General features: G+C 33.1%; 1 pseudogene across 1 annotated transcript; it reads left to right on the top strand.

Moving 5' to 3' along the window:
- The first annotated feature begins 7,458 nt into the window (after positions 1–7,458).
- Positions 7,459–26,940, top strand: LOC306655776 (proteasomal ubiquitin receptor ADRM1-like; annotated as a pseudogene). Its single transcript has 2 exons — positions 7,459–7,518; positions 25,672–26,940. The product of its transcript is annotated as a proteasomal ubiquitin receptor ADRM1-like (transcript).
- The last annotated feature ends 124 nt before the right edge of the window (positions 26,941–27,064 follow it).

Raw genomic sequence — 27,064 nt, forward strand, 5'->3', positions numbered from 1 at the left:
AACAATGTAGGTCAGCAAAGGGTGGAACTACCTTAGATAAAAAACACTCAAAGGAGAAACCAAGCCAAAAATAAACCCATATCTCAATAATAACCCTGAACATTAATGGCCTAAACTCATCAATCAAAAGACACAGACTGGCAGAATGGATTAAAAAGAAAGACCCAACAATATGCTGCCTGCAAGAGACTCGTCTCATAGAAAAAGACACCCACAGACTAAAGGTGAAAGGATGGGGGAAAATCTACAATGCACACAGACTCACTAAAAAAGCGGGAGTTTCCATCCTTATATCAGATAAAGTGGACTACAAGCCAAAGTTATCAGAAGGGATAAAGAAGGACATTTCATACTGCTTAAGGGAACCATAAATCAGGAAGACATAACAATAGTAAATATTCATACCCCAAACAATGGTGCATTCCTATACATCAAACAAATCCTTCTCAATTTCAAGAATCACATAGACCACAACACAATAATTCTGGGTGACTTTATCGCACCACTGTCACCACTAGATAGATCTTCCAAACAAAAACCAAACAAAGAAACCACAGAACTCAATAACACAATCGATAACCTAGACTTAATAGACTTATATAGAATATTCCATCCATCAACGAGAGGATTCACTTTCTTCTCAGCAGCACATGGAACCTTCTCGAAAATATACCATATGTTATGCCACAAAGCAGCCCTTAGGAAATGCAAAAAATTAGAGATAATGCCTTGAGGTCTATCGGATCATAATGGATTGAGAGTAGAAATCAATGACAAAATAAAAAACAGAAATTACTCCAACACCTGGAGACGAAATAATATGCTATTGAATGAACTACGGATAACAGAAAAATTCAGGGAGGAGATAAAAAAATTCTTGGGGGTCAATGAGAACGATGATACAACATGTCAAAATCTCTGGGACACTATGAAAGCAGTACTAAGAGGAAAATTCATTGCTTGGAGTGCATTCCAGAAAAGAATGAAAAGTCAACAACTAAATAACCTAATATTACAGCTCAAAGCCCTAGAAAGAGAGCAGAATATCAGCAAAAGTAGTAGAAGATAGGAAATAATTAAAATCAGAGCTGAAATCAATGAAATAGCAACAAAACAAATAATTCAAAAAATTGACAAAACAAAAAGTTGGTTCTTTGAGAAAGTAAACAAAATAGACAAAGCCTTAGCCACACTAACAAAGAGGAGAGAGAAAACTCAAATTACTAAAATTCATGATGGAAAAGGAAATATTATAACAGATACCACTGAGATACATAACATAATAAGAAGGTACTTCGAATATCTGTATTCCAACAAAATAGAAACTACTGAAGACATTGACAAATTTCTAGAGACATATGCTCTTCCCAAACTGAACCAGAAGGAGAAACACAATTTAAACAGATCAATATCAAGCAATGAAATAAGAAGCCATTAAAAACCTACCATCCAAGAAAAGCCCAGGACCAGACGGATTCTCAGCCAAGTTCGACAAGATCTTCAAAGAAGAATTCATTCCAATTCTTCTCAAAGTATTCCAGGAAATAGAAAAAGAGGGAAACCTACCAAACTCATTCCATGAAGCTAATATCACCCTCATACCCAAACCAGGAAAAGACACATCAAGGAAAGAAAATTTTAGACCAATATCCTTGATGAATATAGATGCAAAGATCCTTAACAAAATATTGGCAAACCATATCCAAAAACATATTCAGAAAATCATGCACCATGATCAAGTGGGGTTGATCCCTGGAATTCAAGGATGGTTTAACATCTGTAAATCAATAAAGGTAATCCATCATGTCAATAGACTTAAGGATAAGAATCATATGGTTATTTTTAATTGATGCAGAAAAAGTGTTGGACAAAATACAACACCCCTTCATGCTCAAAACACTAGAAAAAACAGGAATAGTAGGAACATACCTGAACATTGTAAAGACTATTTATGCTAAGCCCATGGCCAACATTATTCTTAATGGAGAAAAACTGAAACCATTCCCTTTAAAAACTGGAACAAGACAGGGATGTCCTCTTTCACCACTTCTATTCAACACTGTCCTTGAAACGTGAGCCAGAGCAATTAGACAGACTAAAGAAATTAAAGGGATACAAATAGGAAAAGAGGAACTTAAGCTGTCACTATTTGCTGATGACATGAGTCTATATTTAGAGGATCAAAAAACTCCTCCAGAAAACTTCTAGACCTCATCAATGAATTCAGCAAAATAGCAGGCTATAAAATCAACAGGCATAAATCTAAAGCATTTTTATACACATTCAATGAATCATCTGAAAGGGAAATGAGGGAAACAACTCCATTTGCAATAGCTTCAAAAAAAAAAAAAAAAAAAAAAAAAAAAAACTTTGGAATCCATCTAACCAAAGAGGTAAAAGATCTCTACAATGAAAACTACAAAACATTGAAGAAAGAAATTGAGGAAGACCTTAGAATATGGAAAGATCTCCCATGTTCTTGGATAGGAAGAATTAATATTGTCAAAATGGCCATATTACCAAAAGTGCTATACAGATTCAATGTAATTCCAATTAAAATCCCAATGATGTACTTTACAGAAATAGAGCAAGCAGTCATGAAATTCATCTGGAAGAATAAGAAACCCAGAATAGCTAAAGCAATCCTTAGCAGGAAGAATGAAACAGGGGGTATCGCAATACCAGACCTTCAACTATACTACAAACCAATAGTAACAATGGTATTGGCACCAAAATAGACAGGAAGATCAATGGTACAGAATAGAGGACACGGACACAAACCCAAATAAATACAGTTTTCTCATACTAGCCAAAGGTGCCAAAGATATTCAATGGAGAAAAGATAGCCTCTTCAACAAATGGTGCTGGGAAAACTGGAAATCCATATACAACAGAATGAAACTAAACCCCTATCTCTCACCCTGCACAAAACTCAACTCACAATGGATCAAGGACCTCGGAATCAGACCAGAGACCCTGCATCTTATAGAAGAAAAAGTAGGTCCAAATCTTCAACATGTCGGCTTAGGATCAGACTTCCTTAACAGGACTCCCATAGCACAGTAAATAAAAGCAAGACTCAATAACTGGGACAGATTCAAACTAAATAGCTTTCTCTCAGCAAAGGAAACTATCAGCAATGTGAAGAGAGAGCCTACAGAGTGGGAGAAAATCTTTGCCACTCATACTTCAGATAGAGCGCTAATTTCCAGAATACATAAAGAATTCAAAAAACTCTACATGAAGAATACAAATAATCCAATTAACAAATGGGCTAAGGAAATGAACAGACACTTTGCAGAAGAAGATCTACAAGCAATCAACAAACATATGAAAAAAATGTTCACCATCTTTAGTAATAAGAGAAATGCAAATCAAAACTACCGTAAGATTCCATCTCACCCCAATTAGAATGGTGATTATCAAGAATACAAGCAACAATAGGTGTTGGCGAGGATTTGGGGAAAAAGGTACACTCATACATTGCTGGTGGGGATGCAAATTAGTGCAGCCACTCTGGAAAGCAGTGTTGAGATTCCTCAGAAAACTTGGAATGTACCCAACATTTGACCCAGCTATCCCACAACTTGGCCTATACCCAAAGGACTTACAATCAGCATACAGAGATACAGCCACATCAATGTTCATTGCTGCTCAATTCACAATAGCCAGATTGTGGAACCAACCTAGATGTCCTTCAATTGATGAATGGATAAAGAAACTGTGGTATATATATATACAATGGAATATTAGTAAGCTATAAAGAATAATAAAATGATGGCATTTGCCGACAAATGGATGAAATTGGAGAATATCATGCTAAGTGAGATAAACCAATCTCAAAAAACCAAAGGAGGAATAATCTCACGGATAAGCAGATGATGACACATAATGGGGGGTGGGAGGGCGGCAAGAATGGAGGAAGGAGGGACTGTATAGAGGGAAAAGAGGGGTGGGAGGGGTGGGGGGGAAGGAAAAATAAAAGAATGAATCAAACATCATTACCCTATGTAAATGTATGATTATGCAAATGGTATGCTGTTACTCTATGTACAAACAGAAACAATATGTATCCCATTTGTTTACAATAAAAATAAATTTAAAAAAATTAAAACAAAAAAGAAAAAGGAGTAGGAAAAACAATAAATGAAATGAAAAAAGAAATATCCACAGCATGCGCACAGTAATGGAGTGCTGTTTACAGAGGATAGGATGAGTGAACGTGAAGAAAGACCAATGAATTTACCAAGCCTGAACAACATGAAGATATTCTGCAAAATATATCTGTATGAAATTTCTGAACCCTATAATCAAAAGTTCTTGTAAATAGTTATAGAGATATTATCCATGATTTACAGGAGAAACTACTGTGGATAGCATTATATCTTTTACTGGAAATGATAAAGTAAAAAATAAAGATATGAAAACACAGGAAAAGAAAACAGTATTGGAAATAACAATATTTGGAAATACAGTGTTTTATCCTCTAAATGAGTTTTCTACATCCATTTGATGAATGAAGCAAAAATTATAAGATCCACTGAAAGAAAAAGCAATGGTATTTTAAAAGTGAGGAAGATTGAAAAACTTAAATTGAGGTAAGATTTTCAGGTTTATTGAAGTTATAAAATGTTGAAGGCAGTAGAATTAAGTCACATTATAGATCAAGCAGGACAAATACAAAAGCAATACATTAAAAATAACCTAAGTAAATTAGAATTGAATCTTAAAAACTGTGTAAGAAATTAAGAGGATATTAGTAAGAAAAATAGAAAACAGAAAACAAATATTAAATGCAATTTTAAGACCTAATATATTATAATTATTTTAAATTTAAATCATCTATATCTATCAATTAAAAAGCAGAATGTAGGAACATGGATTAAAACAACAGCAAAAAACAAAAACACAACCTAACTCTATTCTGTTTAGTATAGATTTATTTCAACTTCAGCAGTATGAATAGGTTTTAAATAAAAGGAATCAATGTATAATAAAAAAACTAATTATAAAAACTAAGAGTAGCTCTATTTAAAATTACTTGACAAAATTAAAGCACAAGTTAAAATGTACTTGACAAAACAAGTCATAAGATACAAAAAGACATTGTATGGTGATAAAAGTAATTCTCCAGAAAACCATAACAATTTAAAATGTATAGATAAGAAACAAAAGAACCACTTAATACATGAGACAAAACTGGTAGAGAAAAAAAAAGAAAAAAATCCAAAATTGTAACTAGACTTTGAAATTAACTAAGCAATTGACAGAGCTACTACAGAGAATATAAACAACTTATAGAGGAACTGAACAATTCAGTTAACTAACAGTATGTAATTGACAAACAGAACAGTTGGCTTAAAAACAGAGATGATGCATTCTTTTCTGGCACCCACTTAACTTTAACCAATTATACAAAACATGGGCCATAATATGTTAAATAATTGAAATTAATATTCAGTTTTCGTATGGAATCAAGCCAGAAACAATAGCAGAAAGAAAACAGAGGAAAAATGGCAATAACAACAATAAATCCTCCTTCTGAGGAGGAAATACCTCAGAAGTCAACCCAAATTAGCAGAAGAATGGAAATAGAACAGATGCATACAGAAATAAATGAAAATGGAAAACAAAAAAACAATAGAAAAAAATTTTAAAGAAAAAAAAACAAAAGAAAATATTATGAAAAATCAATAAAATTAATGAATCTCTATGCAGACTGACCAAGACAATAAAAGAAAACACTTCGCTAATGTATGTGGAAATTACTACAGATTCTGTGACATTAAAAAGAGTATAAGGAAATATTAACAATAATATTCACCCAGAAATTTAACAATTTGAATATATGGACCCAACTCCTAGAAATCACAAGCTGGGATAAATTCCAAAACAGATGAAATGGACAATGTGAATTTTATTATATTAATCAGTTATTGTTTGCAATTAAAACTTCTAAAATGTAAAGGAGGTGCTTTTAACAAACACTTAAATTACAATTAATGCCAACTATAGAATGTCTTCTGGAAGATAAAAGAGATAAATTCACTTTGTGGAATTGGTATAACACTGTTGTCAAATTAGAAAAGACAATGCATACAGCACACAAAAATACAGATCAATATCTCTCATTAATTTAGAAAAACAAAAAATAATTAAGTAGTGTAATTTAGTAATAAATATAATAATGATTTACCATGATTAAATATGAAGTATTTCAGGAATGCAAAGCTGGTTAAATATCTGACAGTGAGTAAATATAATTCACTGTATCAATATGATAGAGATGGGAAGTCATGTAATTATATATTGATTTATAAATAACATTTAGCCAAATTCAACATATATTCATGATTGTAAACTCTCAGGAAACTTGGTCTGTAGTAAAGAACTTCTCTACTTTAGAAAGGTCACTAACACAATCCCTATAGTTAATATCTTTCAGATTACAGTGAAAAACTTATTGCTTCTCCCCTAAGATTGGCAAAAAGCAATAATGTCTACTTTTATTACTCTTATGCCTTACTCAGCGTTGTAATGCTAGTTTTAGTCAATGCAATAAGACAAGAAAAATATAATCATATGTATACCAAAGGAATGAATAAAACTACTGATATGAAGATGACATTTGCATACATAGAATATTTTCAAAAAAACCCCACAACAAATTTCTAGAACTAATTGATCAATTCAGCAAATATTCAAGAATATATATTTGTTTGAGGGAGGCTTATAATTTTTGTTTTGTTTTGATTTTTATCAATCAGTGAAAAAAGTTTGGAACAGGAACATGGTTTATTTCTCATAGCTCAACTGTAATTTTGCTCTCCATGTCCTATAGTGTAAAAATGAAGATAGAGATAAAATAAAAAGTAAATGAGGCAAAAGATTAACAGTAGGCATGGGGACTATTACACTGTATTTGAAATTTTTCTAAGAGTATTTTGTTCCATCAAAGTTCAATTGCTTTCAAAATGAAACACAACAATGATATTACAACAAGCTATATGTTGGATATGTTTGATCTATGTTTTAGCCTTTGGGATATATGGTAGTAAATGAAGTTTGGGCACTGTGAACATGGGCAAATTAGAGGTATATGCACATAGTTGATTCAGTCATTAACTGACTCACTATATAAAGGAACCATCTGGGTTAGCACATGTAAGTCACTTATCAGTTTAAAATGTGGGTTAAACTAGTGAATGTATAAAAAAATTGACATGAACTAGTGAAGCAAAGCAGTCCTAGTTGCTAGATAAGAAAGCCAGAGGAAAACAATGGGTCCTTAGGGAATAAACAGGAAGAGGGATGCAGGTAAGACATGAGCAAGCTCATGACCTCTGAGTTGCATTCTTCACATTCTGTGCTCAGCTGAAATTTTGGTATTTTGGGAAAAACTATTAAAATGTTAAATCTATTAAAATCTCTGAAGAATATCCACATAGCTAAACGGGAATGGTGATACCCAATTTAATGAATTCTGGGAAACTTAAAGGCAGGGACCTGCTGGAGCATGTAAGTCACAGAAGAGAACTGGCTACAAGGAAATGTATCTAAAAGCCTCCAAACTGCATCTGGAAAAACCACAGTGGGATTTGTATTTACAACTCCATTCCATATCAGACACTTTCAAAAAAATATTTTGTATTTTGGCATCTGAATTGTTTTCTGTGTCCAATTTTATTTTTTTATTTCTTGTTTTTGTTTTGGGAGAAGAATCCAACCCATCTAATTTTAAAATAAAATAGAAAATGTTAATGGAAGATAGAGGAGAAATCATCATGCCTTTAACCTTTACGTAACTATTTTCAATCTGAGATGATAGACAAATGATCTATAAGCATATGCTCAAAAACTTTCATTTTTATAATATCCTTTTTTAAAAGTACTTTGCATAATCATGCTCAGATATCAATATATACTGAATATATTAAACTTTCTGATGCTAAACTAGTTAAAGTAATCATTGATCACATTGTATATTCTACAAAAAGAACAATAGGATTTATGTTATTTTATCATAGTATCCTATGTTTACCCTATAAATTTAATTTCATTAAAAACAGTATATTCACAAATTTTTTCTACTTTTTTTTTTCTCTCTACTTATTGGCATTTTGATTAGATTCAAAATTTAAGAATATCTAATTTGTGATTTTCCTCCAAGTAACTCTCCTACATTAGAAATAATCAGGAATATAAATATAAAATAGTACATTTTTACCATAAGGATAAATGTTGAAGGATATTGGAGATTGGTATGTTATAGTTTGGATAAAAGATATCTCCCAAAAAGTCATGTGATAATTCAGGAATATTCAAAGATAAAATGATTGGATTGTGAGAGTTATAATCTAATCAGCCCATTCTAATTACCATTCTAACTGTAGGCAGGTGGTGCCTGGCTGGAGGAGGTAGCTCACTGGATGCATGCTCTGGAAGGGTTCACTTCCCCTGTAACCTCCTCCCCTCTCTTTCTGTGTTTCCAGGCCACCATTAGTGGAGCAGGCTATTCCACCACATCCTTCCACCATGACATTCTGCCTTGCCTTCAGCCCAGAGCAATAGTCGGTCAAAGATGGACTGACCATCTAGAATCAAGAGCCAAAGTAAAACTTTGCTTCCAGTAATCTGTTTTTGACAGGTATTTTGTTCACGACAATGAAAAGCTAACAATGTTTGACCTGATTTAAAAATTAAACAATGTATACATGTATGAAAACATCAAACTATTATATTAAATGTACAATTTGTATACATCAATCAAAATAAATTTAATTATCAAGAATGTAACTATAGTTTGATAACATAATTGTTATTGTTTTCTAATGTATTTATTTTGAATATAATTGTTTAAAGAAATTTGACTTTAATCTGACTCTTTAGGCATCTATGAGAGAACACTATTCACATCAAGGTTATTGACATTAACTTTCTCCATATGAAGACATTAGGCACACAAATTTTGATATGAAATAACTGTATCCAAATGTTTTGTTTCTTTCTTTTCCAGCAAAGATGAGGAACTATAGTTCATATATATATATATAATTATAATATATATAATATATAAATATAATATATATATATTGCAAATATACTATTTTTATTCACAGTAAAACCTATGCATGGTCTTCTCAGGATGATGGGTATTCCTATCTAAACAGAAAGGGGTGTTCGCCCAGAGCAGTATAGTCAAGTAATTAGACAAAGTCAGACAAACAAAGTAGAATAAAACATATTTCAATTGGTCATGCAATTTGTCTTGTCAGATAGTTACATAAATTATTGGACTAATTTTAATAAGCTAAAAGCATAAACAGTATTAACATCTCCTTTAAAATAAGCAAGTTTAGGGGAGGTTTCCTTAAGAATATGACAATAGTAAATTAATATTCAGGGGATAAAAATGAGTGAGAAAAATATTATTCTATGGCAAAATTTATGTGTAATCATGTGGCTTGACTTTTATCTACACATTTAAAATAGGGGATTCTGTGCCAGGTATGGTGGTTTATGACTGTAATCCCAGCAGCTCAGGAGGCCCAGGCAAGAGGATTGAAATTTCAAAGCCAGCCATCGCAACTTATCAGGTCCTAAAAAACTTAATGAGATGCTGTCTCTAAGCAAAAAATAAAAAGGGCTGGAGATGTGACTGGGTGTTAACCACCCTTGGCTTAATCCTCTATACCTCTATTACTACTACTGTTACTACTGTTACTACTTTTAATAAGAATAATATAAATGATTTATTCTGGAACTGTTCACATTTCATAAACATGGAAGTAATTATAAAATAACTATAATTCCTTAAAGCCTTATTAAATAACTTTATTATAAATCTTAAATTTTAAATGGAATAGAAAAACAGTACAATAAATTTGTAAAAAGCATAAGCTAAAAGAATTTTTGCAGAGTATATTTTATACATTTTAAAGATATATAAAGTGTGACAAACTCAAATCATTCAAGGAATACCAAATAATTGAAGAATTTTAATATTGTATTAAAATGTTGTATTTCATGTTGTATTTAATGGCTTCATATTTTAAGAAATTATAAATTTAATTAGTGGTTTTTTCACAAAAAAGATATGATAACATATATTTAAAGATGTTACATATCAAATGTAAATCAAAATGACATATTTTTTTCAAAGAAAAAACTTTAATGAGACAAAAAAAGGTGTAAAACCTATGTTGGGAAAAAAGGTTAGAGAAAATATAATAAAATCTGTTCAACATATATGCTCATTTTTTGCTGTTATGGATGGAATACCTTTAATTTCCCAAAATTCATCTGTTGAAACTCCACCACAATGTGGAATTTAGAATATAAGAGCTTTGTGACAAAATTAGCTGATGAGAATGGGACATTCAAGATAGGATTAGTGTCCTAAGAAGAGACAGGAGAGAGTATATTCTCTCTCTGTCCATCATGTTATTTTACACCAAAATGACATCCACCTGAAAGCAAGGTCCTTAGCAAAAACTAAATTGCCTAGCTCCCTGATGCTTGACTTTTAGCCATAAGATCTTTTAGGAATACATTTCTGTTATTGTTATTTAGTCTACGGTATTTTGTTATAGAAACTCCAGTGACTAAACCAGTCATTCCCACATATAGAACAGTTATTTAGATATGAGGCATCCCTCAAAAGTCATGTGTGGGACAATGCAAGAATGCTCAGAGGTGAAATTATTAAATAATGAAAAATTGAACCTAATAAGTGAACTAATTCGTTGACATGGATGAATTGGGTGGTAACTGTAGGTGGGTAGGTTGTGTTGGGAAGAGATAGCTCATTTGAGACACGGATTTGGAGTTTACATTTTGTCCCTGGTGAGTGGAACTCTCTGTCTCTTTCTCTCTGCATCCTGGCTGTCATGTCCTAAGCTTATTTCCCCCACCATGCTCTTCTGGCATGATGTTGTGCCACATTTGGGACCCAGAGCTGTACAGTACATTGACCGTGGGCTGAACCTCTGCAGCCGTGAGCCAAAATAAACTTTCCCTGCTGTAAATTGTTCTTGCTGGACATTTTTGTCATACCAATACAAAAGTTAACTAAAATAGATGCTGGTTCCAGGAGTAGGACTGTTGCTATTGCCAACCAGACCATGTGAGTCAGCAGTTTTTGCAGCTGATTGGTGGAAATTTAGAAAAGTTTAGAGATAGAAACTGGAAAAGCTTGAGAATGCTTTCAGAGATTAATGAATGAATCTGGTGAGAGCTCAGAAGAACAGAATGCCAAAAGAACTGTGTACAGTAAAGACTGAACTTGTGAGATTTCAATTTCTCTTGGAAATTGCGCTAGAGTCCATTCCTGTTATATTCTGGCTAAGAAGTTTTCTACATTTTGTCCATATCCTGTGACTTTCTGAGAGAATTAATTTAAAGGTGATAGATCAATTGATAAGCTGGGGGAGATTTCAATGCAACACAGCATTATAGTGGTAGCAGAGTTATCATGGTAGCTTTTAGCCAAATTTACACTGATAATCAGGAATGCAAAGCAGAGCAGGAAAATTTGAAACACTTGAAGTTTGGTGAGAAAAGTGCAAGTAAAACTGGAGCTAAGGAAGGTAGAGTTGTTAAAGAGATTATAGCTACTAAAATGAACCTAAGTACTTTACCCAGAAACAATAGGAAATATTACTTAAGGGTATCTCAGAAATTGATACTACATTCATCTCATTTTAAAAGTTAAAGTGTTTTTGAGAAGAGACTATTTGGGTACCTTGAGTGCACAAGGAGAGCCTAAGAAATTGTTTCATTGTGCTCAAGAGCCCAGACACTCAAAGGTTGCTGGAGAATATACCTTCCATATGATTGACTCAGGATATTGTCACACATGACACTAAGAATACATGAAGTGATTTGTAGCTTACAAAATGATAATTCTCATGGAAAGCAGAGCAAGTTCCCAAGCATGTCTGAAAAATAGTTTTTAGGAAGCAGGGAAGGGATAGTGGCTTGTTTTTTCTGTGTTTATATTGTGAGGCTGGGGTGGAAATTTTTATAATTAAAATTTTTATAAGCCACAAGGGATAGTGGCTTGTTTTTTCTTGTGTTTATATTGTGAGGCTTCAGTGGTTTGAATTTTTACTCAATGCAGAATAAAAGAGCATGGAGCTTTCTTATTGGTTTGCACAGATGTGGAGTAAAAACAGAAGAGAAAGAGTATTGATTGAAAGTTATTAGCAGCCAAACATTAATTATGGTGTCAGACTCTTCGCAAAATTTACTTCCTTCTTTATTTTTTCACTACCTGCCTTTATATTTTACATCTTTTTAGACTGCTTTCCCCAGTACAATTAAAGTTCTATAAACCCATAACTTTTTTTTCATATTCTTAGCTTAAATAAATGTAACTTTGAACATAATGAATGATATCTAATACATAAATTAGTAAGGTATGGATGGCCCTGTATTCAACTTAAACAATAAGAGAGTAAGTCTTGCAGGTGATTTCTGGGAAAGAATCCATGGGAGGTGATTCTCTTTTTCCTATTTCACATCAACAAGGAAGTATATTAACATAATCACAATTAATTAATATTGCCATTGGATATGATTGCCATTGTCCATAAGTTATCTTATGTACAAAAGAAAATGATGCATCCTTGAATGAAATGGAAATGAAGCAAGACAACCAATATTAATACAGAATATGGTTCCTTTATGTCATCAGGGAGCTTGTGGATTAGTACAAATGCCAGCCTTTCAATATACGTTGCCTAATGATAATATATTTATATTTAGTAACTAAAATCAACCTAATTAATCAAAACAGTAAGACTTCAATACTACATAGAAGATGGTTGAAAGAACAATAGTAAAATACAAATTATTTTTCTGTGTTCTCAGAAAAATATGAGCATATGTACTCACACTGCTTTTACAACAGAAAACAAGCATAGGGTAATGTCATATATTCCTAAATTAAATTTTATTCTGTTATATTAAGTATTCATTCTTTGTATGTATCATCAGTAATGTATTTCATTGTAGAAGAAATTATATATTACCTTACCAAGGACAGTTGTTATATTACTTCCAAAACATATTATAGAGATTCATTATACTTTATGAATTTAAGCAAGAGTACTTAGTCTCAATAAATGAAACTTACTTAATATAAGAGAAATAAAAGAAACAACAATAGTAACAGATTAAAGATTTTAAAGATATAGGAAAATGTAAATCATTGTAGCATTCAAAGAAATGTGAATTAATGCAATGAAACTAAACTTATTTTTTCTTTTCTTAAATTTCTCTGAGGTTTTATAATTTAAATATTTCCACCTTAAGGCTGACATAAAGTCAGTGGGTACAGTTTGCGTTTAGTATGTACAAAGCCCTGGGTTCAATCCCCAGCACCAAATAGATAAAAAAGTGCATATTTTCATATAAGGACTATATAAGTATTTCCATATGCTTACAGGCAGCTTTATATTGCAAGAAAAGTGAATATATATTTTTGTAGAAAACAAAATTTATTGATTTAGTTTTTACTCTATGAACTGAATATATTGCAATGTCTAAAAAGGTTGTTTAGAAATATTTTTCAGTATATTCTGTTACTTGTCTATTGAGATTTTCTCAATCATTTAAAAGTGTTTATAGTCAGCTTCTAATTGGACTTTGATGTTTGATTTAAAATAGGAAGTGTAAAGGGGATTACATTGCTTTATTAGAAGAAAAGGAGGACAACATAGTAAAATCAGTGTTTCATATAAGCATATGTAAGTATTTTCAAGAATTCTTATAAGCTAAATAAAGATTATTTCACATATACTTCAATAGGAAATACCTCTGTATATTGCAAATGCATAAGATGAATCATTTTTAATTCATTAGTGTAAAATTTTAAAATAGGGAAAAATTAACTTTCATTAATTCTAATTTAAAAAATTAAATCCTTACATATATATCAAAGTTGATTGATCACATTAAACACTAAAGATTAATTTCATCTATACTTTTATTTAATAAAAAAACTAATATTGATAATAGAAATGTATGGCAAATGTAGCTATTTAAATATGTTTATAACTATGCATTAAGCATAATAATTCTATTAATATTTATCAAAGTATTTTACTTTTAAATACAAAAATATTTTCAATTCCCAAAATATATCGACATTTAAAATACAAATGTAGTTTGAAAATAAATATCAGCAGTAAAGTAAACCAAACTAACACTACTTGTTTTTCCTTTTACTTATATAAACAAGATTTTGAGAACACTTGAATGCTACATTGGCAGACAAAACTGAGCAAATATAGCTGAATTTAGGCTGAGTTCTAATTGTTAGGTGAATGTAATTGATTTAAATGTGTTGGGATAGCTGAAATTATTCTTATGAGAAAATACATTAATATGTATATTACTTATGTAAGTGCATGTAATTATAGTTTACATATATGTGTACATATATATATGTAAAGTTATGAATGAATAACAAGTCACATTTTGTCCTTTTTTCATTTCTTTTTTTCTAGTATTAGCATTGAAAACTGGTTTTTCTCCATAGACAGAATGAAAAGTACTTTAACCTGCAAAATTCTGTTATTACTAAACTAAAAGCATTTAAAAGCAAAAATGGCATAATGCAATTTTATTTTCTCTAGTCCTGATAGAGGACCTGAAAGAAATACACATTTTTTACTGAATACTGATTATTTCATACAAAAAAATCCAAGCATTGTGTATATGTTCATTATAATAGATATTCAATGCTGGTAATTTTATTTTGAAAAGTTGCACATAAAATGTCAAAAATTTAGAACATATCTTAACTCATTTACATCCTATTTTTTGTTTTTCTCTGTTTTCCTTTTCTGTAAAAGTTAACAATGTCATATTTCTAGGCTCAATTTGGTCAATGAAGGAACAATACAAACATATAAGTGTATTATTTCAACTCATTTATGGATAACATTCTAATTTTTCATTTATAATACATATTTAAATGCATTATCTGAACATCTGTTTTCTAAACTTTTTAATGAAGTTTCTTAACATTGGAATCATTTCATTAGCTTCTAAGAGCAAAGCAATTAAAACTTTTGTATAGTTCTAGCAAATACACTTGTGAAAAATATACTTATATTTGCAATAGCACTATGACAAGTAATTAGCTAATTCTAACATAACAAAGGTATTTTTAATACTGAAGAAAAATGTAGTAATTACTTGAGACTAGCAAAGGATTTAGTTTTATAATTAATTATTAGAAATTTTAGTTGATGTCACAGTATAAATTGCATCTCAAATATTATTTACTTAGTTCAAGTATGCCTCATACAAAAGTAAAATAAGATTCAATAGTGAATATTTTATAATAAATATTTTGAAAACAACTTTGTTAAATTTAAAACACTAATATTTAATGAATGCATATTTTGATTTTGCTTAATCAATGCTACACAGTGGCCTACAGTGGTCATGGTTACAGTCTGTGTCTATTGAATTCTACTTCCTATCCATTAAAAAAATTTTACTAATACTTTTTTGGCATGATTCACTAGGTAAATAAGATAAAAATTATTTCCTTTAATTCACTTTTATTTTATTAAATTAGTGTTTAGAGTAATAATTTCATACTGTGTTGATAAAAGGAAATATTCATATTGCATATGAGACAACATGGAAGAAACTGTCCTAAGTTATTTAGTTTTAGTCTTTAAAATGTACTTGAGGTAACATTTCTTTTTGTTTTTAATATGTATGGGGAATTACCATTTTCTGTAGTCACCCTAATGTGTTGCATACACATATCAAAAAGTCATGTTACTCCATAAATACTATTGTTCAAGTTACCAAAAAGCATAAGAATATAAATAAAGTTATTTTAAGAACTTAACAAATTATTTGGTGTAAACAAACTAGTATTTAAAGTCCAAAATTAATGGGTATTCTCCTGAGAATTCAACATTCTCTTATTTTCTCAGTTGAGCTGATTCTGCATAAAGAAAAACATTTTTCTTTTAGAAAATAAATGTACTTAGGATTATTCAAATTAAAAGGCCATTTGTTTTTCTTAAACTTGATTAATATCCTACAAAACAGAAGCTTTGGGACTTTGTAGTATGATGCACCTACATTGGTAAGAAATTAAAACAAATATGTACATGCTACATTAGCAGTAAATTACTTCTTAACCAATAAAATGGAAAAAAAATCTTCATATATTTTCCAACAAATATTATACATATGCACACATACTTATGCATTTCTAATAGTATATTAGAGATCTAGGCATATTACTATTGAAATGTTACGGTGATTTTTATCTGTGGGATTAAAACAGTAAAAAAATAAAGTTATTGATTGGGGCAACAGACTATTCTCTATTCTCTGCTATTCCATAGATTGGGGCAACAGACTATTCTCTATTCTCTGCTATTCCATAGATTTTAGGCATTTTTTTCAGTTCACTGTTGCCCTCATTTTAATGATATATGTTAATAAGGTAGAGAGGTGATGTTATTCTCATATAGTAACAAGCTATACTACATTATCATCTGAAAAATTTCTTTTCCATATGTTTTTTCAAGATCATCTCCATGTAAGATATTTTTTATTTTATTCTTATTTTACATTTATTTTTAGCTGATAGAAAAATATTAAAATGGCACATATCATGAGGTGCTATATTATTTTTGATACATGTATGCATTGTGTGATGTCAAAATCAGGTTTTACATACTTATCTCCTCATTCATAATTTTTGTACGTGAAAACATCCAAACTCCTTTTTCTAACTTTTTGAAATATACAATACATTACCGTTATCCATAACTACCTACTCTACAACGGCACTTTAGAGCTTTTACGCTGATGTACCTGTAAAAGAACATGATCAACCTTTCCCTGTCCTTCCCCAGCACTCTCCCCAGCTTTTGGTAAGGAACATTCTATTCTCAACCTCTTCAAAAACACATTTTAGATTAGAAATATGAGTGATAACATGTGGTACTTGGATTTCTGTGCCTGGCTTATTTCACTTAACATAATGTTTTCCAGTTTTCCATCCATGTTATTATAAAAGACACAATTTCATTTTTTATAGCTGAAAACAGTCCATTGTGCATATGTACCATACAGTTTGTTGCCATTGCTTGGCTGTTGTGATTAGTACTGTAATAAACATGGGAGTACAGATTCTTTTCATCATAGATATTATATTTCCTTGGTATATATACCAAATAGTGTAATTGTTAGATTTGTTTTTAATTTGTTTAAGGAACCTTTATACTATTTTTCATAGTGACCATAAAAATTTATACTTCTACAAACTCCAAAGTATTCCATAATCAGACATGTATTGGTGGTATTTCAGAAAATGAAAACACAATTCACACAAATGAATTTTATAATACATGTTATCTCAAAAGAATATTGATTTTTGTACCAAATATGAAAATGAATCATAAACTACATTAAACCAATGTTTTCAATTTTATGAAAACAATAATTTGAACTCAAAATTTCATACCCACCAAATTATTTCAAATAATACATCAACATGTGATCATTGTGGAGATGTAATAGCTCATATAATTTGGCCATATCCTCTCCATATTTTAAAAATTATTTGTAACTATATGCTGGAGTCAGCATGAGTTAATTGAAAAGCAAACTGGCAGATAAAAGATGTAATGAGTCTCTACTGTCATAAAGAATGTAATGCGAATGAAAGTAGCTCAGCAGTTCAGCAGGCCTTGAGAGCAAGTAGTTCAGATAAGAGCAAGAGGTCATAGGCATTTTGCAGAATAGGTCATCTCTAAGGAGTAAACATTAAGGATTTGAAATGACTGGAAAGCTGAATGTGGTGGAGCAATACTTTGCAATAATATCAAAAAAGGAAAGGCAATAATGAATTTTGAAAAATAAATATGCAAGAAATGTCAAAGTCAATGCTTGTGTTTATGTGTGTGTCACATTTATTGTATTTTTTAAAAACATTTTTCCTGAATCTATATATCCTTGTCACTTTTGCTTTTTTAATAACAGAGCTATTAAATCACTGAATCCATAAAAACCTGATATTCCTTCCAATTTTTTTCATTTCCCAAATAACACTAATAAAATTAACATTATGTATATATTCTGATGATTTAAATAAATAAAAAACCAAGAAGTCTATGTTGTATTATAAATGATACTAATTTTTACCACATAATATAAAAGCATAGTTAACAATGTGGAAACAACAGCAGATATGGAAAAGTGTCAGAAGGAAAGGTAAGAATATTGATAGAGATTGCCTGAGCTTGTTGGAACAATATTTATAAGATAATTCATGTTAAAACTATTGGGTAACTTGTAAAACAGACTAATAGGGAGAAAGCAAAAGAGAAGGCATTGCGTGTTCATTGAACATCTTCCATAGCAAGGGATTAGTAAATATTATCTAAAATTAATTTATTTTAAGAAAAGTATGTGTATTGTTTAGAATTATGAATATATTAATCAGTAAAATCTAGAAATAAATATTTTTTAAGAGGTTCTTGTGGGCCTATAGGTATGGAGAAATCAGATGAATTAAAAACTAATGGACATTCTTAAATTAACCCTCAACAAATTGGAGATCTCTTAGAATATATGCATTTCCTAGGGCTGCTATAACAACGTTTCACAAACTGAATGGTTTAAACTAACGTAATAACATAAATATATCACCTCACGCTTGGGAGGATAAAAGACCAAAATTAAAGTGTTGTCAGGGTTGGTTCTATCTTAGGGGAGTGAGGGAGGCTCAGTTCCAGCTTCTGGTGGATTTCCAGTAAACTTTGGCATTCCATGACCTGAAGAGGAGTCACTCACCTTCATAGGACAGTCCCCCGTGTCTTTTTGAGTAGTTTTCCCTGTCTTGTTTATTTCTGTCCAGTATTTCCCCTGTCTGTAAGGATACCAGTCATTTTGGATCAGGACTCAACCCAATGACTATTTTAATTCGATTATTTCTGTAATGACTCTTTGCAAATAAGATCATGTTCTGAAGGACTAGGGGTATGGAGTTCATATGTTGTTTATGGGGAAGAATTCAACAGATAACAGAAAGAATATTCAACAAAAGATTTAACCTCTTGATCTTTCTTATTCAATCCTTTTTTCCTTTATCAATTTTCACTTATGTTGTTTATTATATTTTATTTTCATTTCCAAAGGGCCATGCTCTTTTTCTTACAGGAAAGTCCAATTTTGCAAGGATAATTTTTGAATACTATCCTATTTCTACTCTTCCTTCCTTCTTAATGAATTTAGCACCATAGACTTCAGTCATCCCTGGACCTCCCAATTCACTGAAGACACCGAGGAAAACCTGAAAAAAGACATTTTTAAGTGACTTCAAATCCAACTCTGACCTAAGAAAGCTAAGGTTGATTTCCTCCATATTTTATTTGAAAGTCAAATTCTTCTCCAGATATCAGAGTCCAATCCCATATTTGGAAGACACACCATAAAAGGAAATGTATTTGACTCTGCCTATTTAAAAACGGTAACTCCAGATCTTTATGTTTAGAATTACTAGCTATAAATGCTTCTTTGCCATCCAGTTCCTGTGGTGTTATCTTCATTTACATATTTGAATCTGTGAAATCTTACTCAAGTTAAAAAGGAAATAAAAAAATCTAAATCTGCCATACTGGAGAATTTAAATTTATCAACTATGTTCTTGATGCAATATACATATGTACATATATATGTAAATATGTGATAGATAGATAGATAAATAAAGCAAGTACATAATTACATAAGAAAGGAATATTTTGTGAAGAGAACCAGAGCAGACAGGAATAGGTTCAGCCTTGATCTGAAAGTTACAGGCCAAATATTTTCTCTGATATGCAGATGATAATTCATAATAAGGAAGGTGGGGCTAGGGAAGAATAGAGTTACTTTAGATTGGGTAGAGGGGAGTGAAGGGAGGGAGGCGGTATGGGGGGAGGGAGGATAGTAGTATGAATAAGGTATTAGTACCTTATGTACATGTATAAACTATGTGACCAGTGGAATTCTACATCATGTACAACCAAAAGAATGAGGAATTATACTGCATTACATATGATGTAGCAAAGTATATTCTACTGTCATGTATAACTAATTAAAACAAACAAAAACATAAAAAAAAAAAAAAAGGTTAGCAATCCCAGAAGATACTCTTGGAGTCTTAAGAAAGATGATCATGGTGTTTGGAATCTGACAGATTCCCTTCTATGGTTAAACAAGAGGAAAATAATATGAAATATGTCTTACTAATATATTTGGGAATAAATAAATAAATAAATGTTAAAAAAACTATATAACTTTTGTGACATAACAATTTCAAGAAAACACAAATTTTTATCCATTATATGGCCAACTGATCACTTCATACATTTATAGTATTGAAGACGCTGAATATAGATTTTTTTTAAGAATCACAGAAATTGATGAGATTCACCTTCCTCTTCAGTGTTTATTGCCACTTTTGCTCTCATTCATGGAGGATACTGTGAGGGTTTGATTCTAGTTTGCACCTGACAGAAGTGGAGTTGATTTCCTTCCTAATTTTTCTTGTAAATAAAAAATTTCTCTATACATCATGATACCAAAAGAAGAGAACTTTGGATGGTCCATATCAGCTCTCCTGGTGTATAATGTATGAAAATTCAATTCAGAAGTCTTTGCTAAATGAAATAGGTAAAAATGTCAGAGGTGGGTGAGTCTGAGACTTGGGAATGAGAGAGGGGAAGCAAGCTAAGATACCTTTCCAGGGGAAAAAGAAAAAACCCAAAGAGACAAGAAAGTTCAAGATAAAGTGACCAAAAATATATATCCATGACACCATAATGTGGCAAAACTTGGTTGAGGAAAATGTGTGGAGAAACATCAGGAAGTCAATCTTGGTAATTGTGTCCAGAATGGGACTCGTCAAGCTTTGTTGCTGTTTTTTTTAATGTATTAAAAATTAGGGAGAATTGATGAAGGATTTTCAGTAGGGCAATTCTCAAATTTTCAACTTTGAATGGCATTCTTATATGAAGATGAATCCTCTATATGTGGGCATCCTGTTTTTAGTGGGATAACCAAAGAGGAAATTTTTATCAGCATGCCACGGGAGATGAAGAATGATGTAAACCATCTGACATCTATTTAAGAGGTGGTTGTTTTAGTGCTATTTCATTGACTATTCATTTTGGAGTAGGAAGGAAAGAAAAGCATTTAATCTACCTTGATTTCTTCCTCATTGTAGAAATTCAAATACAAATAGCAAACAGATATTTGACTATAAAGGACAAGAGTTCGGAATGTAGATATATAGGAGAATTTAGTTCTAGCATGCAAGTGTTAGTTGAAGTGAAATAAGTGGATGGACTTTTCTCGGATCATTAAAGCTAATAAACAGAGTCAAGCAGAGCCCCCAGAAAGCATTGATAGTATGAATATGATAATATGATAAAAGAAGGGAGACTAAAAAAGAAAAGTCCTGCTAGTATTTGTTCTCCCTGCTATTATTTGTTTTTCTTGTTTGTAGTTTCACCTACTTAAGAGGCTGAGATAGGAGCATGTCTTGAGCCAGGAACTTGAAACCAGTCTGGGCACAAACATAGAATCCATCTCACCAAAAACTACAAATAAGGAGGAGGAGGAGAAGGGAAGGAGGGAAGGAGGGAGGGAGGAGTACAAGGAGGAGAAAAAAAGAGAAGGAGGGCCATTAAGCTTTCTAGATACTCTCTAGTTTGAGAGGATCTGTGAATCACATCCTTCAGCTCTTAACAGACATTCCTGTTATTGATTATTCCAATATTTTGATTATTTGAGTTATTATCAAAGGTTGCACTAATAGCTACAACCTTGGCTTTTTCTCTAGACCATACTTTCTGTCAGTGCATCTCTTATTTTACCTTATTTTGCACTCTGGATGAGCTGATGATTTCTCAAATCAATTAGTTCCATTTACTTTTTGCTTAAAAACAATTTTTTTGTTGTTGTTGTTTAACAACAACTTATATCTTTTGATTTTACTATAAGTGGCAGAAAGAAACCAGACTACATCTTTAAGAATTTCCTTAGCAATTTCCTCAGCTAAATATTCATTCATCTCATAAAATTTCTTCAGTCCACATAATGCAGACCCAATTCTGCTAAGCTTTCTGTCACTGTGTAACAATTCTGTTTACTTCCAGTTCCCTCAGCAGCAATGTCCTTAGAGTTCAGGTGTTTATTAATAGCTGGCTCACAATGATTTTTGTATCCACCAAAGCAATTTAGGTTTTTTTCTGCTAAGTTCCTTACTTCCTTCCAAAACTTTAAGACTAGTGTATTTCTTTGAAATTTGTTACAACACCTCTTTTTCATTATTAAATTTTGTAATAATTTCATATAACTGCTGTAACAAATTACCATACCCCTTAGCAACTTAAGCAATATGAATTTAGCATCTTTAGTTCTTTGTAAGTCAGATGTCCTGACATGTGTCACCTGGGTAAAGATGTCTTCAGGGTCATGCTTGTTTTTAAATCTATTTAAATTATCTATTTGAATTCAATCTATTTATTTCCTTGTCCTTTTTCACTCCTAGATGCAACATAGATCTTCTCCACCTCTAAAGCCAAACATTTCACAGTTGCCCAACCCTTACTCCATTCTCACATCACTCTCTGACTCAGCTGAAAAACAATATTTAAATTTTAAGGACTCATGTGATGATATTGGGCTAGTATGGAAAATCTCCACATCTCAAAGTTCTTTAACCTTAATCACATCTACAGAGTCCTTTTGCTATGTGTATGTATTCACAGTGCCTTGGGAATTACAATGTGAACATCTATGGGGGAAGGGACATGATTCTGCAAATCACAAAATGTGAAAAGCAGAATCTCACACCGAAAACATCATAAGAGGAAATGTCTCACTACAATCATGCATCACATAACAACAGGGGACACAATCTGAGGAATGAATTGTTAGGCAATTTTGTCATTTTTCAAACATTATAGATGTACTTGCACTGAGACAACTATAATGTCACTAAGCAATGCAAGTTTACAACACTACCTTTGTATATGTGGTCCATATGGACTATATGAATGTGCTGAATTTTTATTATATCATATGTTAGACTACAATGCTATAGCATATTTTATAGGAACTATGTATTAATTTAAATATTTAAATTACACAACATGAAACTACATTTATTTTGGGTACATATTTTCTTCTATTCCCCCTACTTAGAAAAAGAAACTACAACATACATTTGCTTAACCATTGACTCTGTCTTCATAATTGATTCTTATATCTTATCTTGTCTACCATATGCATTAATCTGACCACTTACATTATTCTATTATTCTCCTGCATAAGATGCTAATCAACTTTTGTCTGTACTATTTTAATGGCTACAAGAGTGATTCATTTCCTTTGGTTTTATCCCACTGGTATCAATTTTCCACACTGTTATCATATAACATTTACGTCTCAAAATATTGCTGCTTAAAACTTCTCAAGTTTCCAAATGACATCTCAGCATGCTATGGGACACTTTCCATCATGTATTTCCTTGTAGTATTATAATTCCCTCTCAACATTTCAATAACTGGTAATTCCCTGCCTAATTCTGGTATGTAGCTGGACTGCCTTTTCTCCCATCTATTGATTTATCTGAAATTTTCCCTTCCCTGGTCTTATAGAAGGTTAACAGTTTTAGATTTCCTCTCTGTTAGGCCCACCTGGGTTCAGATCTTGACCCATGCACTCATGATTATCCTGTGTACCCCACTCCCAATGGTGATTTGGATATTATTCAATATAATTTATACTCCTTGAGGTCATAGACCATTGCTTTATTTGTTTCGACGTATCCAATGTAAACTTTTATATTAAGATTAGATATTCCATTATGCTTAAAGAATGAATGGATGAAAATTGAGTAATGACAGAAGTAATTCTATTAGTAATTGTACTGTGTGATACATTTGAGTAAACACAAATTATATTTAAACTATGTTTTGAATAATTTTTCTCAGCATCATCATTTTATTGTTATTACACCTCCACAGAGGGAGATAAGACAATGAATATGCACATTTGATAAGAACTTAATATACTTCTAGAGATTACTGGAAAGCATATCTTGACCTAGTTCATTTATTTTCATCTTTAAAATAGAATGAATGAATTCAACTGTATAATCTCAGCCAAGGAGGAATTCATACATGGATTTTAGAAGATAAAATGCCATATAATCTGACTGATTTCTCCAGAATTTATAAATAATGTTTTACCCAAAGACTAGCATAGAACTTAAAGTTGAATTTAAAACTGAAAAGTGATCTTTCCAAACTCATGCCAATTCCATTTACAAAGCATTCCCAGATTAAAGGATTGCATAGACTGCTAATATATTACTCTGTGTAGCATCACTGTAATAAAATATCAAATGCTTAGTGTTTATAAAAACAGAAATTTTTTTCTTACACTTCTGGAGGTTGAAAATTCCAAGGTCAACACGCTAGTGGAATCGGTCCCAGGTAAAGGCCCTCTTCCTGTCTTACATATGGTTGCCTCCTTTCTGTGTCCTACATGCTCCATTGCAGAGATGGGTGGAGAAGGAGAGAAAGAGAGAGAGAGAGGTTTTATAAAAGAGCCTTTGCCTATAATGGCACCTGCACTATAAAATTAGGGCCTCACTCTTATGACCCTTAATATTTATCACCTCCTTACACGTGTTCTCTCACAATTTAATTAATCATAACTTAACACTTAAAAAAAAAAAAAAGTAAAGTGTCAGATATTTAGAATTTTTAAAACATTGTCTCATCTAGATACGAGGTGTCTTATCTAAAGCGAAAATAGAATTTGACTTATTTTCTATACTGTTACCTACAGTATAGGTTTGGTAATGAGTATAGTTTGGTAATGTCTTGCCTTGATGGCAAGACAAAAGTCCAATTTCCAGGCATACCTATGCTGGAAAGCAATGGAATGGATTGTCAGAAGTATTAATCCAAAAACAAAACAAAACAAACAAACAAACAAAACACTCAAAGATCAACAACAGGACCAAAGTAGGCAAGAAAATAATCAAGGAGTAGAAATAAGAGCAGATTATCAACAGCAACAAGACACAGGCAATAAGAGCCTTTCATGAATCTAGAAAGTCAGAATTGACGGGAGAAGATGAAAACAGCAGAAAAAAACAAAGTCTCATGGTCATTTAAAATTTTGGGGTAACTGAAAAATATCTAGGGAGATTTCTGAGTTCAAAACCATTGGGGATAGTGTAAAGAAGTAATATCCACTGAAACAAGAAAATTACAATCCAGTTGTGAGGATCAAGCAGATTTTAGAACTGTTGCCTTAGGGTATCTAAAATTCTGTGTGTAGCTAAATATTGTAATGAATGCATATTAAGAACTGGCACTTTTTATTAATTATTCAATCTCATTGTTTCTTTTGACATAAATGTCTTAAAAATTATTTGCAATCACAATAATTTCAGAAGAAATTACATCACATTTAAAATACCATTATTAAGATGGTAAACAATTCCGAAAAATAAAAATGATTCACTGTTTTTTTTCTTTTAAAAAATATTCTAAGCAATTAGTCTGAATGAATTTCTTTTAGTTATAATAAATGTTTCTTAAAATTAAGTGATTCAAGGAGACAAGGAGAAAGGGTGAACCCAGACGGCACCTCCAGCCAAGGGTGGGCGCAGCCAGGAGGACGACTTCAGGTGCTCTGTTCCCAAGCCTGGTGCCAGGCTCTCGGGGGTCCTTCAACAAGGATTTGGTGGAGTTTCGGGCAGGGAGAATGTCACTGAAAGGCACTACCGTCACTCCAGATAAACAGAAAGGGCTCGTGACATCCGGCAGACTGACAACTCTCTCATCCACGTCTGCTGGGAGGACAGGACATCTGGGACGGTGGAGGACGCCTTGAGCGTCTTCCCCACAACTGTGGCTTCAAGCACGAGCCGCAGTCCCTGTGGGAGGGTCTCGGTGCTCAAGTCCGAGGCCGGGTCCAAGCGACTTTTCTGGATACAGGACCCAAGACCGACCAGGAGGAGGAGCACGGCCGGAAAGTCAACGAGGACCTGAACAACCCCCGATGAGGGGACCCTGGGGACGAGTGGGAGTGGGGGCCTCGAGCTGTCGGCGCTGGGCGGCGGGGGCGGCCTGCAGAGCCTGATGGGGACATGAGTCACAATGAGCTCCTGCAGCTCATTGGACCAGCCGGCCTTGGAGGACTGGGTGGCCTTGGGGCTCTGACTGGGCCAGGCCTGGCCAGCTTGCTGGGCAGCGGCAGGCCTCCTGCGAGCAGCTCTTCATCCAGTCCCCAGAGCCAGTAGGCAGCGGTCACCCCATCCTCCACCACCTCTCCTGCCCGTGCCACCCCATCCCCCTCTGCCCAGCAGCGGCTTCGGCGACCAGCCCAAGTCCTGCACCCAGCTCAGGTAATGGAACCAGCACAGCAGCCAGCCTGACCCAGCCCATCCAGCTGAGCGACCTCCAGCGCATTCTGCCCACCATGAATGTGCGGGCCGGGCCCGGAGGCAGCCAGCAAGTGGACCTCGCCAGCGTGCTGACGCCAGAGATGATGGCGCCCATCCTCGCCAACGCCAACGTCCGGCGGCGCCTGCTGCCCTACCTACCCTGCGGGGAGTCACTGCCCCGGACTGCAGAGGAGATCCAGAGCACCCTGACCTCGCCCCAATTCCAGCAGGCCCTGGGCATGTTCAGCGCGACCCTGGCCTCAGGGCAGCTGGGGCCCCTCATGTGCCAGTTTGGCCTTCCTGCGGAGGCCGTGGAGGCCGCCAACAAGGGCGATGTGGAAGCGTTTGCCAAAGCCATTCAGAACAACGCCGGACCCGAGCAGAAGGAGGGCCAAGCAAAAGACTAGGACGAGGAGGAGGACAGGAGTCTGAACTGAGCCGGCGCGGCCACCTGGCCGCGCGGTGGCGCTCCCACCCGCTCCTCTCTTCAGACTTCCTGATAAATGAAGGTCCTTCCTTTAAAAATAAATAAATAAGCGACTCAAACATTTTTTTTTTAGG

This window comes from Sciurus vulgaris, assembly GCF_902686455.1.
Source record: "Sciurus vulgaris genome assembly, chromosome: 3".
Taxonomy (NCBI): Eukaryota; Metazoa; Chordata; class Mammalia; order Rodentia; family Sciuridae; genus Sciurus; species Sciurus vulgaris.